Here is a 21,232-nt window from a genome sequence, read left to right as displayed (position 1 = left end):
AGTGGTTATGGCTTGACGGTTAGATTCTTAGAGTGGCAGGACAAATCATTACCACCACTGAGGTGCCCTTGAGCAAGGTCCTGAAGAGTGGGACCAAGGCATGATATGGTTGTTTGGTTCTGTTCTTTAATTCTGTGCATACAATAATCTGCATGGAGAAAGGTCTATGAACTGCAGGTGGCAAACAGCAATCTTCATTTGCCTTTATTTTCTTTGTAATGCCTGAGAAATATGTTATGTTAGTTTTTTAAATGAAACCTAATGGGAGCTTTCAGCAGAGTATGCTGATCTTTTGTTGGACTTTTGCCTTCGGTTTGTTTGTTGATTTTCCGCCTGTAAATGTTTTGGGGACTTGTGACGTGTCCTGAAGGATAAAGAAGAAGAAGAAGAGGAGGGGACTGGGCAAGCTGTCTGAGACTGCTGGCATGAATACAAAGAGACCAAAACACTGACAGACTTGTTATGTCAGCGTTTAGGGCCAGAACATGTTCTGAGAGTCAGAGAGGGAACCAGACAGTGCTGTATTCAAGACCAAAACTGAGTCCAAATCAAGGCCACCGAGTCACAAATACCTACAGCTACAGTACATTTAATTCAGCCGTGGAGTTGGCTAACATGAATTAAGCCTTTAATACATGAGTTAAAATTGTTTATTTCTAAAGAATGATAGAAAATTACACAGTATATGTTTATAATTCAAGGGACTCTATGAGTGATTTTATCTGTTTCAAAACATGGAGGCAGAGAAACACACACACATTAACACAAGCAACACCTCTGCAGACGTTTTAGAAGGAAATTCTAACTTTGAGAGTTTCTTAAACTTAAGTTGTGTGTATGAAAGACAAAGGGACAGAATTAAAACCTCCAAAAACGTTTTTTTCAAATATCAATGTCTCTTTTGTAATTCTTAGATTTGATCTGACAAAGGCCAACCAAAAAAGGCCAACCAAAAAAAAAATCTTCCTCTGTTTAAGGCTGAAAGATGGCAGCAGGTGGAAAGCAGACAATTACCATCTCTTTAACAATTTCATCTTGAACTCTGCAAACTAAATGTTTAGTCTTTTACTAAGAAGTTGTACTTAAGCCCAAAAGGTTCAGGTGTTCCTCTAAAGTGCTTAATTTATTCAGAATTTACCTGTAGAAATCACTGAGTGAGTAACCATATTTGTGCTTTTATTTTTCCTGTTTTCCAGGGCAAACATCACATGGCGGCTTACACTGAAGTTGACAACAGAGACACACAACACAACGGTAAGTGAAGAGAAGTTTCCAAACCTGCAGCAGAATGTGTGCGCGCAGCATGGATGAGGAGAAGTGTCTATACCTCCATCTGCTCCTTAAATTAGCAGCGAATAGATTAGAGACCCTTTGAATAAGAGCTTTCCGTAGTTGTGTTTGGATGAGGCTGAATTTTGTTTGATGACCAATATAGGACTTCTGAAGTGAGTTTTAACCCAAGTACTTTGCAAACATACTCAACAGACAAGTAAGCTTTGAAGGACTGCTGGTGATATATTTTTCTTAATGTCAAAACCAGTACTTATTCCTCTGTGCCACAAGAGCTCTCTATTTATGTCCACAAACTATTAAAAACACATCAGTGAGCCTCAACCTTGCACTTGGTAACATGATCCTTCATGTCACTTTTTAGTTTATTATGAATCCCACATACACCGTCCTGCTGTATTAGTTTATCACTGGAGCACTAAATGTGTATTAACCCGCAGCTGAAAATAGTCCCTAACATATGCAGCATTTACACCTGCTTGAGTAATGTTTGTTTAAAACTACTTTGTCCAGCTGCTTGAAGAAATGCAGTTTGTATTTTCAAAAATGAAAGTGTACGTTTGTGACGTGTTAGTGTCACCATCTGACGTCCCAACACTAACGCACTGTTGGTTATGGTCTTTTCGTGGGATTTATTGCCAATAAATATTGCAGTTTGAAGCATGGAGTTCGGAGAAGTTTGAAATGTAGCTTTGTTTCCTTTCTGAACATGCTAAACTTGAAACCATTTCACTTTTAATTTTGAAATAGAAGACAACTAGTGCTGAAACAAAACAATAGTTGTAATTATCAAATCATCTGCTCTTTATTTTCTCAATCAATAAATAGTGAAAAATGGCTATGATAGTTTCCCAGAGCACAAGACATCTTCAGGTTGCTTGTTTTACCTAAACAATAGTCCAAAACCTAAAGACGTTCAATTAACCATCATATATGACATAGAACATTATCAAATCCCTACATTCAAGAAGCAAATATTTGACATTTCTGCTTGAATAAAGACAAAATAGTTACCAATTTTCTATCGACTAATCAGTTCAATGATTAATTGTTTCAGCTCAACAACATTACAGTAACTAGTTTCTTATCTTAAAATCCATATGTGACAACTGGCAGTTAATTGTGTTGCTTCTTCTAATGTTGCTCATTTACAGAGGTATTTCATGTTTTAATGTGTTACAGGTAGAGACCTAGAAGCTTAATTTTTTGTTAATAACTCATAAGGAAAATTGTTTTTCTCATTTTTTTCTGTAAATCACTATTTAGTTATTTATAAGAATGAAAGAGGAACATTTCATACTAAATCAGTTTGTGTGATTGTGGATCCTAAATAAATACTGACTTCACTAGATGTGAAATTAAATATACAAAATTGTAAAAATGTATGTTGTCTGTCAGACTAAAAGAAGCGTATTGGACATCTTATCAGTGCAGAGTGACAGTATGTGCTACTACATACAACGGTGTGTGTGGGTGGGTGTGTGGCCCAGAAGGAATAGACTGCTGACAGCACAATGATGACATGATAATGTATGTGCTTCATGCTAAAGACAGACAGAATGACAGACACGGCCATTTCTTGCTCTTATCTTGATCATCTGTCCAGTTCCACTGGCTGAGTCGACCAGTCAACCTAAATGCCTACCTGACATACACATGGATGAAGGTGTGTGGAGGGATGAATGGTGTATGAAAGCGTTACCGTGACAAGAAACTGAAAATCACATGATGTCAGATTTAGATCTCAAAAAACAGGACACAAGTGTTGAAAACAATCAAAATGCTCCAGGGACACCTGACTTATCTTTGTATCTATTAGTAATAATGCATCAATTAGTTGATCACCCTCTGCTCCCCTGATTATGAAAATTCTCTAAACTAAATATAAATACAATTTTCTAAGGCAGTACCTTTAATTTCCAAACTGACTTAGTGTTTCACTTGTAACCTGGATAGAGTCAAGCCAAGCTGAGTTTTGTGCCATCACTCCCCCCACCCTCTTACTCCTCCCGTTGTCCTCCTGTCATGCTCTTGATCCCTCCATTGCTGTCATGTCACTGCTTTTATCTCATCACCCTAAGCAACCTCTCCATCTTATTGTCCTGCTGCTGCTGTCTGCCTCTTTGTCGCTCTGATGAGGGTCAGCAGGTCAGCTGGAGGGCTTGTCATTAGCGGGGAGTGTGCACGTACATGTGCATACATGTGAAGTGTGTACACAAGATAATAAGGCCCTTTAATGACCACTGAGAGGAAATTGTAGCAGAAAAGGAAAGTAGGAGAACCAAGCATTTAAAGTAGAAATATATGAATATATACAGTATAAAGAAATTAAATCGGGTATGAATGGGTGCAAAGTATAAGTAAGAGTATTCTTGAGAGTATAGCAAATACATCATTTTAAATGGCAACATACGTTACACGTGTAACGAAGAACAGACGTTTTTTAGAACATCACACATTTGAAATTATGACTATGTCATAATAGTTTCTTTAGGCAGCTATAAACCTAAATCACTACTGAAAGATGGGTCTCTTTCTCCAAATGCGTAAGTGGAGTCAAGTCAACTTACACAAACTAAATTAATCCAATAACATTTAGAAACATAGAGAGACAGCAGACCTTTGTTACAAAATGTGAGATTGAATCGCTGTTCTATTGGGGAAAACAGACTTAAATATTAAAGAAATATTAAAGAAATTCAACATGACCCATTCAGTTTTTCAATATTTAACCAAACCTACCCTCTTTACCTAACAATTAACCATTGAGTTGTCTCAATATAACCACAAAAACAGAACCACAAGTTTCCGATTACATTAAATCTACTATTTGTGTGGGCACACAGGCCCAACTAACCCTGAGACACTCAAACTTCCCCCACAGAAAATCAATGTGGAAGACATCATGGGAAAAAGTTATTTTGATGCTATTTTAACAGCTGATTTTCTGGAAGAGAAGCACACAACGGTCCAGCAATAAGCATTTAGCAGTAAAATAAATTATTTGGATTTAAAATGCTTTATAAACGAGGATATTTATAACGTTTTTTTCCTGACACATGGCGTAACACTGCCAGTCTTTTCCTTTCTGTTGCCTTCTATGCTGACCAGTTGCTCTGTCTGTCTCTGTGCTTTATCTATGTCAGCCCAACAATAGACACCAATAGAAAATTGCTGATGCTGTTCTGGTTGTAGTAAACAAACAGCATCCAGAGCTGTCCACCCGCCTCCCATTTTATCATTTACAGCTCTCCTCTCTCTTTTCTCTGGGTAGATTTTGTACATTCCTATCTGCAGTGAGCCTGTACGATGTTCACAGATATGAATTTTAACCAAAATAATGTTAAAGTACAGTGTGTGTGTGTGTGTGTGTGTGTGTGTGTCTCGCTGGACTGTCTCCAATTTATTGTGGAATGAAACACTCGCTGGGTATTGACCAAGTAGCTCATGTGTGTGTGTCTGTTTGTGACTAGGCTGGTAATGAGATCTGCTTGGCGTGTGCTGCTACCATCGATGGGCCTGTTTGTTTAGGTGCTGATGTTCTGCGTGTGTGTATTTACATACATGTGTGTACACATTTGTTCAGCTTCGCCTGCTTTCTCAAGGTTGCCTCATCGCAGCCAGAAGACAAGAATAATAGCAGCGTTTGTGCGTGTGCCTCGGGGAATAGAATCTAGAGTAAACACACGTGTCCATCTCTTTCCCAGGTGGAGTTGGATGGATGAATGGGCCGACAGTGATATTGACAAGCTAACCACTGCTCACGTGAATGTGTGTGTTGCTCTAAAACACGGAAGCAAGGGAAAGGTTCGAGTAGTAGCTTGTACACACTGTTCTTTATTTCACCAGCAACATTGAGAATTTTGAAGACCATAATTGTTTTGATTTATTTTAGGTGTGATATTAAAATTTACAAGAAAGTGAGTTTTGCAACATAGAAATTTCAGTAACTGGACAAGCAGCTGTTGAATCAAATGCCAAATATTATATACTATATCCAAGTAGTATACTGTATTATACTGTTTAGAATATGTCTCTCTACCTTATGCCCTACCTTTATTTTGAACCATTCTAAAACGAGACTATTAAACTAAGAACAGATAATGTGTCTTTCTGTTAAATACAAAGTTGCAAAGTAGGCTATAAAACACACACTTGGGTCTGGTATGACCAGTAGCTTATAGCTTACTTAACCTGGTGAGTGCTATGATATTGATAGAAATGACCACCAAAACTGTAAAAATAAGACCCAAGTTGTAATAAACTCAAATTCTCCTTTTGAAATTGACATTGAAAGAGTCAAGAGTGCACCATAGGTAACGGATAGTTGTTTAATCAATTTGTGTACAGACAGAATATGTACTCACTGTTGTCAGTAGGGCTGGGTATCGTTCGGTTTGATACCGGTTTCTGAACTATACTTTTTTCTAAACCAGTTTTATAAAATCTATTTTAACAAAAAGAAATGTTCAAATGTGTACAGATCCTTTACACCTATGTGACGCACACTGTAGTCAAGCGTCTCAAAATACAACACCCACATGATCCCCATCTCTGTGGTAACGTAGTGTTTTTCCTGGATGCCTCTGCGATGTGTAACATTAGCCAGCCAATCACCAGCATTATTAGATCTTGGTACAAGGCACGCTGCACCGAACTCGATGAGATTTACTCCTTAGGTATTGAAATTTGTTATACACGAATGACAAGGAATTTTTTGATACTCATACTATAAAAGTATCGAAGTTCGGTACCCAACCCTAGTTGTCAGTCATTATTCACAGGGTATGCTAAAGTGTTTGCATGTAGCACTGAAATCAATTACCTGTTTTTTGTACATTTTCTTCTCTTTAGACAATCTATCAGTCTAACAGGGTAACCAGGGACACGAGAGAGCAAGAGACACGATACATCGAGCTGCTGTGATAACGTCTCTCTCTCTCTCTCTCTCTCTCTCTCTCTCTCTCATTCTCCCTGTCTCTCTAAAAGAAAGGGATAAAGGGCCTTTTCTCCATTCCACATGCCAGGCAACTCCCAGCGGCCTCTTTGTTGACACAGCCGCCACAATGGGAACTAAAGGCCTCCCATTATGAGCCTAACCCAGGGCCCAGTCGCAGCGCTGCAGGGTTATCCAGTGCAGGCCAGCCAGCACTGGCCAAAGCCCCCTTGAATATTAGGCTGGATATATAAGACTACCCCTCCCCCACCCTCTGCTGCATTGTTCAGCGTTATTCTGCTCCCACAATGGGACATCACACTTTGGAAGTAATTTTCAAAAAGGGGAAGCCAATCAAAAATAATGGCACTTATTGTTTCTCTTTTGACACACATTGCTGAGCGGCCTGCCCCTCCCTCGTCTGTCGCTTTCTCTGTCTGTGTAGCCCTAAACCCCAGGGTTCATTCACGTCTATTATACGGACAAATTAAATAAAACCCGAAATGGGTCGGAGGGGAGCAGAGAGCCACGCTGGCCGTCGTGGTGGTGTTTGAAAGAGTCAGGGATGGGAGGAACGCCATGGAGGAAAGGGAAGGTGGGTAAGCCTGAGGAGTGGATACATGGGAAAACCGGAGCTTGAGGAAGGCAGGAAGGGATGCAGACAGGCCCAGGTGCAGGGAAGTTGGAAAAGACATGGCTGCTGAGGGTAGGGACAGAGTTGTTGTTGCAGCAAGTCATCAGGTTGGGTTTCAGTTTCTGCTGTTGATGGACACATTGAGTTGTGCAGGAATGTAACTAAAGATGCAATGCTACGGGAGCATTTCTGTCACTGCTTAGGCCGACACGCTCAGCATTCTGATGGGAAAGTGGTGGAAAATAAATGCATCTGGGAACAGTAAGAATTTATGAAGATTGGAAATTGTACACTTGGCATCCATTTCTTTCTCCTCCATGCTCTTCTCCTACTCATACTTTGCTCCAATAAGAGGAAATAGAGAAAAGCGTGTAGAAATGATAGCGCTTTCCTCACCCTGGATGGACTGATTGATGGATAGATTGATATATCTACTGCTTTCTCCCATGGATGGATGGATGGATGGATGGATGGATGGATGCCTGGTGAAAGGAGGGAAGGTATGTTGCTACTTATCAAAGAGGGGAGGGCCCTTTGAGGCATGAAGGTGTGTGCTACATAGGTGGTTAGAGGTTCATTGGCTAATGATCATTTATAGTAAATATTGCTTTTTTTCTTAAGGTCTTTATGAGAAAAAATTGTTCAACCTAAAGCTGACAAATCACAATCGGCCTTAACCGTTAGTACTGCTGTTACCTTTTGACCGTGACGCAGAACAATGACTTTCACTACATGTGCACAGAAACTAAAAAGGCTTCCACTTCTGTTAAACTATTGTGCATCCACTTGTGGCAGCAGGGCACTGCACAGAGCTAGTACTACTGGAATCTACAGCAAATCAAATGTTTTGGAGAGTCCCGCTGGCTGACTTTGGCGGGTTTTGAACTATTAGCTAGCGGTGGAATTGGAAACCACTGGTCAGATTTAGTTGTGACTCTGATCACACGTTGGCCTTAGGAAGCTCTCGACCTGATTGAATCCACATATGTTATTTTAAATAATACAATTGGTGTCTTTATTCTTGTTTCAGTGGAGATTTTAACATGATCTAAAGGTTTGCTCAGACGCCTTTTGACCCTGACGAGACTAAAACCTTTTTACTTTTTACCAACTCGTTTTGCTTCAGACCCTTTACAGCCGAGCCACGTCTGCTTCCTCGCGACAGGTTGCGCACGTCCATTTGAACTGTCAGCAAGGTTTCCCCTAGAAAAGTTGTTTAGCTCGGCGGTAAGTGTCTTTTTTTTTCCACAAGGGCCTGGCCGGGGCCAGTCACAGACCGACGGCAGCATTAATGCACAGCCCATTAGTTTCTGTCATAACAGAATCATGGACGGAATTGTGAAATTGAGAATTTAAAAAAAGCTGTAAGACAGATTCCATTGGGCCTTATATTAAGTCAGTGCTAAAAGCTAACTGGAGATTTGAAAATATGACTTTGTCTAAGTTTCAAACCAAGCTGTAACTGTAGTTTTAAAAAATGTCTTAAAATACATTTAAAAACCAATCCCAGTGGCAGTACACTGGGGGAAATACTTCATTTTAGGAGGTAAAACTATCCCGCATTTGACAAAAGTCAGATAAAAGTAAACACAATTTTGTGTAGCAGAACTGTTTGATTCTACTTTCTTATCTTGTTAGTCATCCTTTTTTGAGTTTTGAGACATCTAGGTTACATAACTGTTGTTTCAACTGCATTTCCGACCATGTTTTATAGTCTCTGAAATGCTGTTAGACAACAGTTTTTGGTCTGCAGATAACAAAATCAGTGCTCACTGTTCTATGTTGCTTAAGTATTAATCATGCAGTGATGAGCAGAAAATGCCAAATATTGCAGCTTTAGATAAATGAACAGAAAGATGGATACAGTAGGTAGACGAGAACAGTGCAGCTGCAGAATGGAGAGGAAGAATGAGAGGGGGGGACAGGAATGCAAAGAAAGGAAGAAGAAAAGGTTGTTGAAGGAGGGGAGGAAAGGGCAGGTGGAGCAGAGCTGCTCTTTGGGGTCTTTGAAAGCAGCAGGTCCCCGCTGCTAGCTGGACCCCATTTAGGATGAGCGAGAGACGTCAAGAAGAACTGGGAGGGGGAGAGAGAGAGGGATAGACTCCTCAGCCCTGCACTTAAAGGCCCTCCCCAGGAAGTCCTCATTCTTCCCAGAGCTGACACCCCCCACCAACAGCAGAGAAAATCAAGGAAAAAGTCCTCATTTAAGATGAGTGGAGGAGAGTGAGAGGACCCCCATCCTCCTCTGAGGGGGGTCCTGATATCAAAACTTTCTCTTAGCGGGATGGAGAGAAATGTCAGCAAGAAAGAAAGGTTTAGTGTCTTTTATCATTGGATTTGGATATTGATTTGTGTGCGAAGTTTGTAATCAATCCGTTTGACCTTTTCTGCATTTTGCGATGTTGAATTCAAAATCGAGTGATCTATTGTTTGTCACACGATCTACGTTTTAAAGACAATCTCAAGTAGGACAGGGGAACAACAGCAGTGGTGGAATGTAAATAAGTACATTTACTCAAGTACATGAGTATTTCCATTTTCTGCTACCTTTATACCAAGAAAACTGTGTACTATTGTACTGCTTTTTATGACTTTATTGAAGAACTTTGGTTATTAGATTTTATATCCAAAACATATGCTTCTCTTCTCATAAAATACGATGCACTGTTAACAGATTAAACTAGCCAACTGTATAAATGCATGTTTATGCATCAGTAATAATATATAATAATATTTCTGACAGGGACTGTGAGTACTGTTGCTGTTGATACTTTAAATACTGTACATTTTGCTCATAATACGTCTACACTTTTACTTAATTTGGATATCGATTGTCTGTATTTCTCTCATTACCCGTGCGCTGCTCGTATATGCTCGTCACATAGCGTTAACTTCCTATTATTCTACTTCTGGCAATCGTTCCTATTAGTTACGATAAGATTTTACTTGTCATCTTGACTGTAGATATGACACGATTTAGATTTGGGTTTAGATAACTGGTTCCATTTTAGATTTGGTTAGCAAAATAGCCGGATTCAATAATCTCTTCAACTGTTCCTTGTTGTTTATTGAATCAGCAAAGAGTAATGTAGATATTATTCAGGTAACAGGCTTCTTATTATTATCTTACTATACTTTTTTTTTTTTTTTACCTGGCACTGACGTGTTATTACGGAACCCACGCAACTTCTAGGAAAGGTCCACCCCACGAAGCGGCACAAATCGGGTTACGTTACCTTGCGTGAGCAAAACTAAAAACAGTTGCAATTTAAAGAGCGGAGATTAAACACCAATCGTTTAAACAGTAGCAGATGGGACTACCTCTAACCTTAGAGTTAGTTGCAGAGCGTTCCGTGTGCTAGGGGCATTGAAGAAAAAGGCTGTTTTATTTAGGATCTGAGCGCACGCAAGGAACCCTAAAAGTGAGCCAATTGTTGGATCTGGTTTGATAGAAACCAAGATACCAATGTAATAGGAAGGAGATATATATTATCTATATTTACCACTAATGGCTTTAAAAACAAACAAGTGCCTCAAGGAAAGAGAGGACCAGCCAACCTTACTATAGAGAACGCAGCGGTGTGTATTATAACTATCGCCGGTGATAAATCTAAGGGCGGAGTAATAAACAGAGTCTAGTTGTTTAAATGTAGATGTAGCTGCATGCCTATAGATTACATCACCATAGTCTAATACTGACAAAAATACTGCCTCTACAACTTTACTCCTACTAAGCAAAGGAAAGCTAGACCGATTTCTGTATAGAAAGCCCACCTTCTGTCGGAGCTTGGAGGCGAGGCAGTCAATGGGAGTCTTAAATAAGAGTTTCTCATCAAGGACAGGAAACACTTTAATTGAGAGTTGACTGAGGTCTCAAGCACTTTAGCCAGGCATGGAAGTGTAGAGATCGAACCTAGCAGCATGAAATGTCCATTCTTTCATGTTTTCAGCGTTCAAACCATAAACAATTAGACAATATTAGAACAAAGGGTTTGGCGCCAATGCGCTCCAGCATCACAGCATTCGGTGTCACAGCGCTAGCGGTCAAAAAACATTTGTCAAAAATGCCCTTTCCGGGCCAAACCTGCCGGGAACAATTTGGAGCTTACCTTTATAACCTTGCCCCAGGTAATACCACAGAGACACCCAATGTACATACAAGAAACAACACCCAAAGTCTGAACACTCGAAACAACATATTTGGCTCCTACAGTCCCTATTACCCCCCTTGTTCAGTGGAATGACACGTGCAGATTTCCAGACTAGCGGAAATAAGCCCGAAGTGATGGAAAGATTAAAAATGTAGGACAAGTGCTCACTAATAACTGGAGCAGCCATTTTTTATAAAGAAATAGTCTAAGTGATCCTCACCAGTAGATGACTTAGGGTTAGGGTTGGGTATCGTTTGGTTTTTTTCCGATACCGGTGCTGAAACGATACTTTTAAAACGGTGCCTGAACCAAAATATATATATTTATATGTATATATCTATAGAATAGAAAATATTTTAAAAAAGGAGCACAAAACGACAGTTGGCGACATTAAAGAACGGCTTGTTTATTGCCATATGCGCCATATGGTCAACATTAAATTATTTATTAATAATGTAATGACAATAACTTATTTCACCAGTACATTGCTGGTAAATGACAAAAACAAGCACCGGATGGGAAAAAGGTATTTTACAATAACTTTGAATGCACCACAAGGCTTGCGAGTTTCAAGTAAACGCACCTGTTTTTCCGACAACGGCAGCTGCAGTCAGACTGTTACGTCCCACTGTTGGAATCCTCTACAGGGAAATACAGTCGCACTTTACACCGTTTAACGTTAGCTGTCAGCATTTTAACCATTGTGTTTAACATTGACATATATAAAATGGACCAACAGAGCCCGTTGCTCTAACATGCTAACATTGATCACTAACATGCTAGTTAACATAAGTAATCAAACCTAAATAGCTAACCTAAGTCCAAACTGCCTGCAAGCTTCTCCTGTACTATACAGTAATTCCTCTACTGTGCGACAGTAAGTCACTAAGCTAACCCAGTCGTTAGCCTATTTTTATAAAAACATCTGCTACGTGAGGTACAAGGTAATGGAGCCTTTTATACATTGTCGTGTTTCTTTAGAAATAAACAATGGACAAATAAAGTCTTTAAACGCTTCAGATGTAAAGTTATTCGCTGTCAAAGTGGCGCCAAAATGTATGCTAGTCAGTGAAATGCTAACGGGAGGTGATCTCTTTGTAGCGTCAAAATGGCGCCATAGGAGGTTTGAGTACTGATGGTGTTTAATCCAGATACTAGCTAAAGGTAATGTAGCGTCCCGTGCAGCGATGCTTCTGAGAAAAAAAAAAGTCAGGCTCCGAAACGAGGCACCGAAATTTTCATTCTTATTCGGTCTCTTTACTACCGTTTACGTCAGAACCGGTGCTCTATTGGCACCGCGTTTCGGAACCCAACTGTGAAAAGGTAGAGCCCCTCCTTTTCCCCAATTCGCCTGACATTCCCCACAACATTTAAACTGACTCCTTATCCTACACGCACAAACACGCTTACACGCACACACACACGTAGCGTCTGTTTGTAACTACACGCGGTGCTGGCAACTGTGCCGTGATTCATTCATGCGCGATCTTTGTTTACACAACTTTCAGCTACTCACCAAACATCTGTAAACCACATAGCGAACAACCCATCGATTCTGCTGCATAACACATTCCATTCTTTTAATCCATACATTGTGCACGCAAACACCAACAATACACTGATAGCACCTACTTTCATTTCCTGGTCCCAGATCAATTTGTTTCCCCAAGGAACACGAGCCCATGACAATTGCTTATTTTTATTCCCTCTTTGGGACAGGGGAAAGTATTTATTTGAGCGGGGGAAAGCTATTGTAGCAGTATAAAATCTGACACATTCGAGGGAGGGGGGACAGGAAACAGCTTATCGAATGAATGACCAGCTTCAGAGAAGTGCTTATTAAAGGCAAGGCTAATACCATTTGGATCAGAGATCACACAGTCGTACAGGGTCGACTTTTAGTCATGTTAATTGCACCCCAGAATTTGGCGGGATTAGAATAAGAGGTGGTGACTAGATTTAAAACATATTCAAATTTAGCCTTTCTAACAGCTGAAGTAATTTTTTGCTGAGTTGTCTAAAGGACAGCCAGTGTTGGGGGTCAGCAGTGCATCTGGCACGGGTCCAAGCACTATTCCTATTATTGAAGAGGGTAGATAGCTCATGAGTAACCCACTGCACTACCCTATCTTTAATCCTGGTCCTTTTTTTCGTCAGTTTTTGACAGACAAAAGCAGTACACAACAAGGCACATAACATAAAACAGAAAAGAGACCAAGGATCAAATGTTGTAGCTGTAGTACTCAGTCATGAATCTGTACATCCAAAGGTGTATGCTTACACGAAAAACATACCGCCGTTGTTTATCTCCACACCATATAGTACAGATGGCACACTACAGGCATTAAGAGTAGGTTATCTTATTACAAGATACAAAAAAACAACACACCGCTTAGTCCAGCTAGTTATCACTCTAGCCATCAACATCCATATTGTTATTCTCAAGGAAACTGAAGAAACGCTGAAAACTTTCCAAAACTTGTGAAGCCTATTTTTTGTTGTGTAACTTATCTTTTCTAAAGCTAAGTAAAAAGGCATTCCTCTCAACCATTGCAATGTGCCACAATGTGTTTCCGATTTCCATGAGCGAGCAATGCATCATTTGGCTTCTAAAAAACAAATATTCAGTAGAGATTTTGACTTGATTTGAGACTTTGTTAGAAGTTGTAGGAGCCACATATTGGCTGTTGTTTATGGTCTCATTCATGTTGTTTGTTGATTATTGTGTTGTGTTCTGATGTTGTGGGTTGGTGGGCGTTTCATCGTGGTTTGAGCTGAAGTGATAGTCTATTTGTTTGCTTCACCTGTGCACCTGGGTTTTGGGCATTGACAGAGAGGGGGTGAGCCTGGGAGCGAACACTTTTTGTTGATCGCATCACGCTGCATTAACGCAATTATTCTTCTCACCAGGTAACAATTACATTTGGTAACTGCAGTGCTAAGTGTATTTTACGTGTGGAAGAAGAATAATAAAAATCATTGCAATACAATCTTGAGCGCGTTACAATAGAAGTTATAAAGCTGTCTGGGTAGAGATTTAATAAGCATAATTTAGGGCTAAGGGGCACCTCCTGCAAGTCTGTTCTCCACGCCTGTAGTAAGTTTTGTGATGACTCTTTAGACTTACTTACAAACAAGTTGTCTAGTAATGAAACCTGCCACCTAGAATGTAAGAACTTCAATGTGTAATCTTCCAGAGTGGATCGGAGAGGAAGTTTCAAACTAGTGCTCTGTTTGGACAGGATGAAACTTCTAAGTTGCAGATATTTAAAAAAAATGTTTTGAGGGAATCCCATATCTCGATTTAAGTTCTTCAAATGACATAAGAGTTACGTCTTCATTATAGAGGTCAGCGCAGATTTTAAAGCCTCTACCAGGTCGGAAGTCGTCATTACCAAAAATCGGGGATAATTTATGATTTATATTTATTATTTTTGATGATTGGTGATGCCAAATCATTGAAGTATTTTTGAGAGAAGGGTTTGCAGTCTTTTTAATTAGTTTCAGCTTGTTAGCAGAATATATATAAAGATTTAGAGAGAGATGTTAATTTAATGTGATTCTAGTGAAACCCAAACAGGACGTTGGTTCCTCTCAAAATAAACCATCCCTGCTCTGATTTAAGCTGCCCAGTAGTACCACTCAAGATTTGGTAGTTGTAATCCCCCTCTATCATATGGTAGGGGAGAGTCTGAGCCTGGGACGCTTGTTGTTCCATATCAAATTTGAAAAAAGCTTTTTAAGTGTATGAAAGAGTGAAGGAGGGGGGGCAAGTGGGATGGATAGTGCTTCATTATGCATCTCAAGCAGAGGTGGTATTATAACGTGTCCTGAAAAGTTTCAATGGGAATCCCATCGCCCGCCCTCCCCCCCCTTCATACAATCTATGGCCGCAGACAATTCCTCACTGGTAAAATCAACTTCTAGGGCGGCCATGGAGTCTTCTTCAAGGGGCCTAATGTCTAATAAATCCAAAAATTCCTTTTGTCTTTCTAGAGCTGAGGCTCAATACTCTGTACTGTATAAAAATCCAAAAATGCTTTATTAATTACCCTCGGGTCACTAGTTTCCAAACCATCTTCTGTCTGAATTGTGTTTATCGCTCTTTCAGTTATCGACTGCTTAATACGCCACGCTAAGAGCTTATTAGCCTTTTCCCCTTGCTCATAATAAGACGGTTTCAGTCTCAGCAGGCTTTTAGTTGCTTTATTTACAGATAAAGCATTATATTTAGCTCGAAGTTCATTAAGTTCTTTAATTAAGTAAGTAAGTAAAGTTTATTTATAGAGCGCTTTTCACAGATAAAAATCAAAGTGCTTCACAAGGTACAACCACATTGAAATACATTGGATGAAGATAAAACAATTAATTAAATGACCTTTGAGAAGGATTTGTAAAGTGTTCTGTTTCAGTTTCTTTTATCTTTTTTTTTTCCAACTGTTCCATCTCCAACCTCCAAAATTTGTGTTTAGAGCTTGTGAAACTTATCATCTGGCCTCTCAAGAAGGCTTTGAATGCTTCCCACCGTATAGCAGCTGATGTTTGAGTTGTGTTATGCTCAAAGTAGTCATCGATTTGTATCCCGACAAACTCCGTAAAGTCCTTTTAAGACAAAAAGGCTGAAGGTGCAATCTTGCGGAATAATTCAAAGATTGTTCAAACTAACTGAAACCGGTGCATGGTCTGAAATTATGATGCTGTCATACCCGCTTTTTGAAATCATGGATACCAAAGAAGCAGAGGCCAAAAAGTAGTCAATTCTGGAGAATGTCTGACAGGTGGCAGAATAACATGAGAAAGTAAATTTATCAGGGTGTTACTTTGTCCATACATCAACTAAATTAAGTTCTTGAATAGATTGCAACAATTCCTTTCTTGTTTGAGTGTGGGAAGAATCTAACCCCGTGGATCTATCTATGTCAGGTTGGAGAGTGCAATTAAAATCTCCACCTATGATGAAATTGCAAGACAAATCAGCCAGGGACAAAAACAGATTTTGGAAAAACGAGGGATTGTCACCATTGGGTCCATAGAAAGTAACAAGATTTAGCCTAACTGAAATAATTTCACACTGAATAATAAGGTATCTACCAAACCGATCTTCATCAACATTAATGAGATGAAACGGTAGAGAATTATGCATCAGAGTAATCACTCCACGTGACCGAGAACTGAATGAAACAACCTGGACATCTCCTCCTCACTTTCACTACGTTTTCAGGCGTTAAGTGCATCTCTTGGAGAAAGGCTATCTTAGCTTTTAGTTGTTTAATCCTATTCTTAACCCGCTTTAGTTTACCAAGTTTACATTCCAAGAAAAGAACTGAAGTTCAGACATGATATGACAATGTGTAGCCTATATGTGGGCTGGAGTTGAGTGTTAAACAGAAATAAAACCTAACAACGAAGGAAAAAAAAAGATGTGCCTTAGAACAATATGAACATAACCAAGTCACACCCCTCCCTTAGTTCACACTTCCAAACTATGGTCCACCCACGTCCACATGATGAGGAACAGCATGCCTAGCGATCATGACAGAGCTCCCTTCAAAACCTTAAAAGTGAACGTATATATAGCCTATTGCTGCTGTTATAGTTAGTGGTGTTTTTTGGGGGTTTGGCTGGCGGTCTCGTAGGTATTTTCTTTTCCTTGAGTTTAGAGACAAATAGTAACTGTTGACTAATTCCTTGAGGCTACCTGTTTGCTATTTTACGAAGTTTACACGGGAGCTTTCTGTCACACAGACGCGCCATCAATCCTGGTCCTACAAAAGAGTCGAGAGCGACCTCAACATCATCAAACTAGCCCATATACCTCCAGTCCCAATCTGTTAAATCCCCCAAAAAGCGCTCCGCATCGAACTTTCTAAGGTTCCTCTTGGAGACTGCCTATAAGAGTTAGGTTTGTAGTTTATTAGTTGTGGTTCTTCCTGTGCTTATCGCTTCCACTTGAATGAAAGCTGCTTATGTAATGCTTTCGATATTACGCGATGTGGACAAGTAACAAAAAGCCTCTCAGGAATCCCGTTTAAGAAATGTCAAGGTTTTGTATGCCAAACTGTCGCGTAGTTGTGAAACGCATAGTTCAGTAGTGCGATGAAGTTGCGTTGTATTTTTTAGTTGTGGCTGTCATTACAATTGTTTACACAGTAGCATTTTTTCTCATTTAAAAACCCTTAAAATAGGTTGACAATTTTCAAGTCTGTCTTAAAACCATATTCCGAAGTTTTTGCTTGCTCGCTCCTGTTCATACTGGACATTAAAAGATCCCTTCCTTTGTATTCGATGGGGGACAAAATCCACAGTCCTAATTTAGTGCAAAGATACATTCGGTAGCAGTCTACATTAGACAAATTAAGATGGTATCTTCCAGGGTCTATCTAGTACAACATTTCCTCTTTGTGTTGCTAAACCCTCCATTCGGCATAGAAATACTCTTCATATGGGCACCTAGTTATTGTTTTAAGACAGACTTTTTGAGTGTGAACTTTCTTTTTTTTTTTTTTTTTTTTTTAAATGTCAATACCGCTGCAGGAGGAACAGGGCTGGTCAGTAACAAAGTCTTTGTGAATGCGTTTTCCCGATTGGATGAATGTCTGCCTCAGCTTACAAAGCTTTCGGCCCTACAGAATCATTTTCAGACGTGTCAGTTAAAATCCGCTACGATGCTGGTGGTGGGGCTTGAGCGGGATTAGCTGTTCTTAGGCACTGACAACACACACACCCACACACACAGACAGAGGTGTTAGCCCATCATGTTGAACCTTTCTAGTTGACAGTCAGCTGTTTTCTCTGCTGTTGTGCAAAATTGGCAGAATTGTAGGTGAGCGTGTGTGTTTGAGAGACATGAAAAAGCTCACAGCCAACTAAATGAAAAACTTAAATTTTCCCATCTGGCTTGCTTATTTTAATTTCTTAGAGTAAGAATAAAAACTCAAAATGTATAAAGAAACACTTCTGACATTTCAAGAAATATTCAGTGACCAATATAGCCACCCTTCTTTTCGATAACTGCCACGAGCCTTCCATCCGTGGAATCTGTTAGTTTCTTGATCTGTTGACAATCAATTTTTTGTGCAGCAGCAATCACCGCCTCCCAAATGCTGTTCAAAGAGGTGTATTGTCTTCCCTCACTGTAAATTTCACATTTAAGAAGGGCCCACAAGTTGTCAATGGGGTTTAGGTCAGGTGAGGAAGGGGGCCATGTCATTATTCTGTCATCTTTAAGGCCTTTGCTGGCAAGCCACGCAGTGGAGTACTTGGATGCATGCGATGGAGCATTGTCCTACATAAAAATCATGGCCTGCTTCACCGACCACGCTGCCGCTGCTGATTTTATTAACAAAAACTTAAGAAGGGCTGACTCTCCAAATCAGGGGTGATGGAAACGATGGTGCTGAGACTCGACCTGTAACCGATATATCCTTAGCCACTAAACATTGATGATCCTGCATTTAGTGAGTAGGTGTGCTGGAAAATCAGCCTCCACAATATAACTTCCTGAGAGGATGCTGGCTCATTTTAAGTTGTTTTTTTTGGTCCTTTTTACCACTATCACTTCATTTCAATTCAATTCAATTTTATTTATAGTATCAAAGCATAACAAGAGTTATCTCGAGACACTTTACAGATAGAGTAGGTCTAGACCACACACTATAAATTCCAAAACCCCAACAATTACAGTAATTCCCTCAAGAGCAAGCATTAACAGTGGCTATTGCGAAGGTGGCAAGGAAAAACTCCCTTTTAGGAAGAAACCTCGGCAGACCCAGACTCTTGGTAGGCGGTGTCTGACGGGGCCGGTTGGGGGTGTGATGAACAGTGGCAAATAATAGTCACATTAAAGATAATGGAACAGTGACTTCGAAGGTCATCGTGGAAGTTCATGTCATAGCAGGGCACATCGTGTCATACTGAGTAGTGCAGTCTCCTATACCGGATCCTGACTACTCTGTGCGTATGAACATCACAGCAGGGTGTTGCGGGATGTAACGTGGCGCTGCAGAGCATGGGTGGATGCGGCGGATGCAGCAGGACGCGGCCGGGAATTGCAGAGCTATGCTCTGCGATTCTCTGCAATGAAGAAACATAAGGACTCCGGGGAGTAAACTCCCCAGATCTAGGTTAGTAACAAGCATTTCTGGGACAGGATGCATACAAAAGGAAACAAGTGAAAACAGAGATGAGAGAGCAGCTCAGTGTGTGATAGGAAGGAAGGAAGGAAGGAACTTCCCCAGCAGTCTAGAATTATAATGGCATAACTAAGATCGGCAGGTTAAAGAGAGGTGCCTGGTCGGGTCAGAACTCTCCCCAACCAGATCGGGTTGTACTGGCCTGCCTCCCTCTATTCTCGCTATATTATTGATTATATGATAAATAAAACTGATAACTACGAAGAGAAGCAGATGGGCCGGTTAGGCGGACGCTGCAACTCCTCACTCCTTAACTATAAGCGTTATCAAGGAGGAGGGTTTTCAGTTTACTCTTAAATGTGGTGACAGTGTCTGCCCTTCGAACCCAAATTGGGAGCTGGTTCCACAGGAGCGGAGCCTGATAGCTGAACGCTCTGGCTATAGGAACCACAAGTAGCTCTGCATTCTGGGAGTGTAGTGCTCTACTAGGACAACAAGGTACTAAGAGCTCTTCTAGGTATGATGGTGCTTGACCATTTAGAGCTTTGTAGGTCAGGAGGAGGATTTTAAATTCGATCCTAGATTTCACAGGAAGCCAGCGCAGAGAAGCCAATACAGGAGAAATATGATATCTTCTCTTAGTTCTCGTCAGAACACGCGCTGCAGCATTCTGGATCAGCTGGAGAGTCTTAAGGGACTTGAGCAACCTGATAGTAAGGAATTGCAGTAGTCTAGTCTAGAAGTAACAAATGCATGGATTAATTTTTCAGCATCGTTTTGAGACAGGATATTCCTAATTTTGGCAATGTTACAAAGATGGAAAAAAGCTGTTCTTGAGGTTTGTTTTAAGTGGGCATTGAAGGACATATCCTGATCCTAAATTTCTGACAGTAGTGCTGGAGGCCAGGGCAATACCATCCAGAGTAGTTATATCTTTAGATAATGAAGTTTGGAGGTGCTTTGGTCCCATCACAATAACTTCAGTTTTGTTTGAGTTGTTGATGGTAGGCTGTGTAGTTGGAACTGCAAAGGTTTAAACCACCCAATAAAGTTCAGTAAAGTGATCAACCATATCAAACATTTGGGAGCCAAGATTGCTTTTTTGCCAATTTAGACTACGAAGGGGATGGGTCGGCCAATGTTATCATTCTAACTTCCAGAGCGAGGCCAAGGGTACTGCTATTTTAATACACAAGTCTGTACCGTTTGTAGATTTATCGCGGTCACTGGGAGCATTTATGATACTAAGTTGATATTCGCTAACGTATACGCACCAAATTGGGACGACGATAACTTTTTTCGCATATTTTTCTCTAAACTTCCAGACATGTCATCGCACCTTCTTGTCCTCGAGGGGGGCGAGGGGGGGATTTTAACTGCTGGCTGGGCCCTCTCGATCGATCCTCTAGTAAACCTATTAACCCATCCAAATCCTCTAAGACTATCAAAGCTTTTCTTCAGGAATTCTTGGTTTCAGACTCATGGCGTTTTTTCAATCCCACGGGCAGGGAGTATACATTCTTCTCCCCTGTCCGCTGCACCTACACCCGCATCGATTACCTCTTTCTTGACAACAGACTTATACCCTCTGTCCGCTCATGCTCTCATAATCCTATTGTTATATCAGATCACGCCCCGCTGACTTTAGACTTAGTACCAGGTGGGGGACCGGTGTCTCTTGCACCACGGCGTTTCGATTCACGTTTGTTATCTGACCACAAGTTTGTCCACTTTCTAAATGGTCAGATTGACTTTTTTAGAGCCACTAACGAAAGGCCTGGTGTCTCACCATCCCTGCTGTGGGAAACGTTTAAGGCCTTCATTAGGGGGCAAATCATGTCATACACCTGTTTTGCGAGAAAACTGAGGAAAAAGATGTCTGAGCTGATGACCCATATACACTACAGCTGGATAACATTTATGCAACTTCCCCCTTACCATCAGTATACAAGGAGCGCTTCTCCCTACAGACAAAATTTGATAACCTTTCTACTATTGAAGTTGAAGGAATGCTGCTCAAATTACACCATAATCACTATGAACATGGTGATAAGGCCAGTAAATTATTCATTCATCCTCAGCACATCAA

General features: G+C 40.4%; 1 long non-coding RNA gene across 1 annotated transcript in view; it reads left to right on the top strand.

The window, feature by feature from the left end:
• Positions 1–21,232, top strand: part of LOC114550746 (uncharacterized) — a 122,786-nt gene that overhangs the window by 57,406 nt on the left and 44,148 nt on the right. Inside the window, exons 2-3 of the long non-coding RNA XR_003691732.1 lie at positions 1,197–1,254; positions 4,998–5,097. This is a non-coding gene — a long non-coding RNA (uncharacterized LOC114550746). The remainder of the gene's footprint in view (positions 1–1,196; positions 1,255–4,997; positions 5,098–21,232) is intronic.

This window comes from Perca flavescens, chromosome 24, assembly GCF_004354835.1.
Source record: "Perca flavescens isolate YP-PL-M2 chromosome 24, PFLA_1.0, whole genome shotgun sequence".
Lineage (NCBI taxonomy): Eukaryota > Metazoa > Chordata > Actinopteri > Perciformes > Percidae > Perca > Perca flavescens.
The sequence above is the reverse complement of the archived record's forward strand: the minus strand, read 5'-3'. Positions and strand labels throughout refer to the sequence as shown.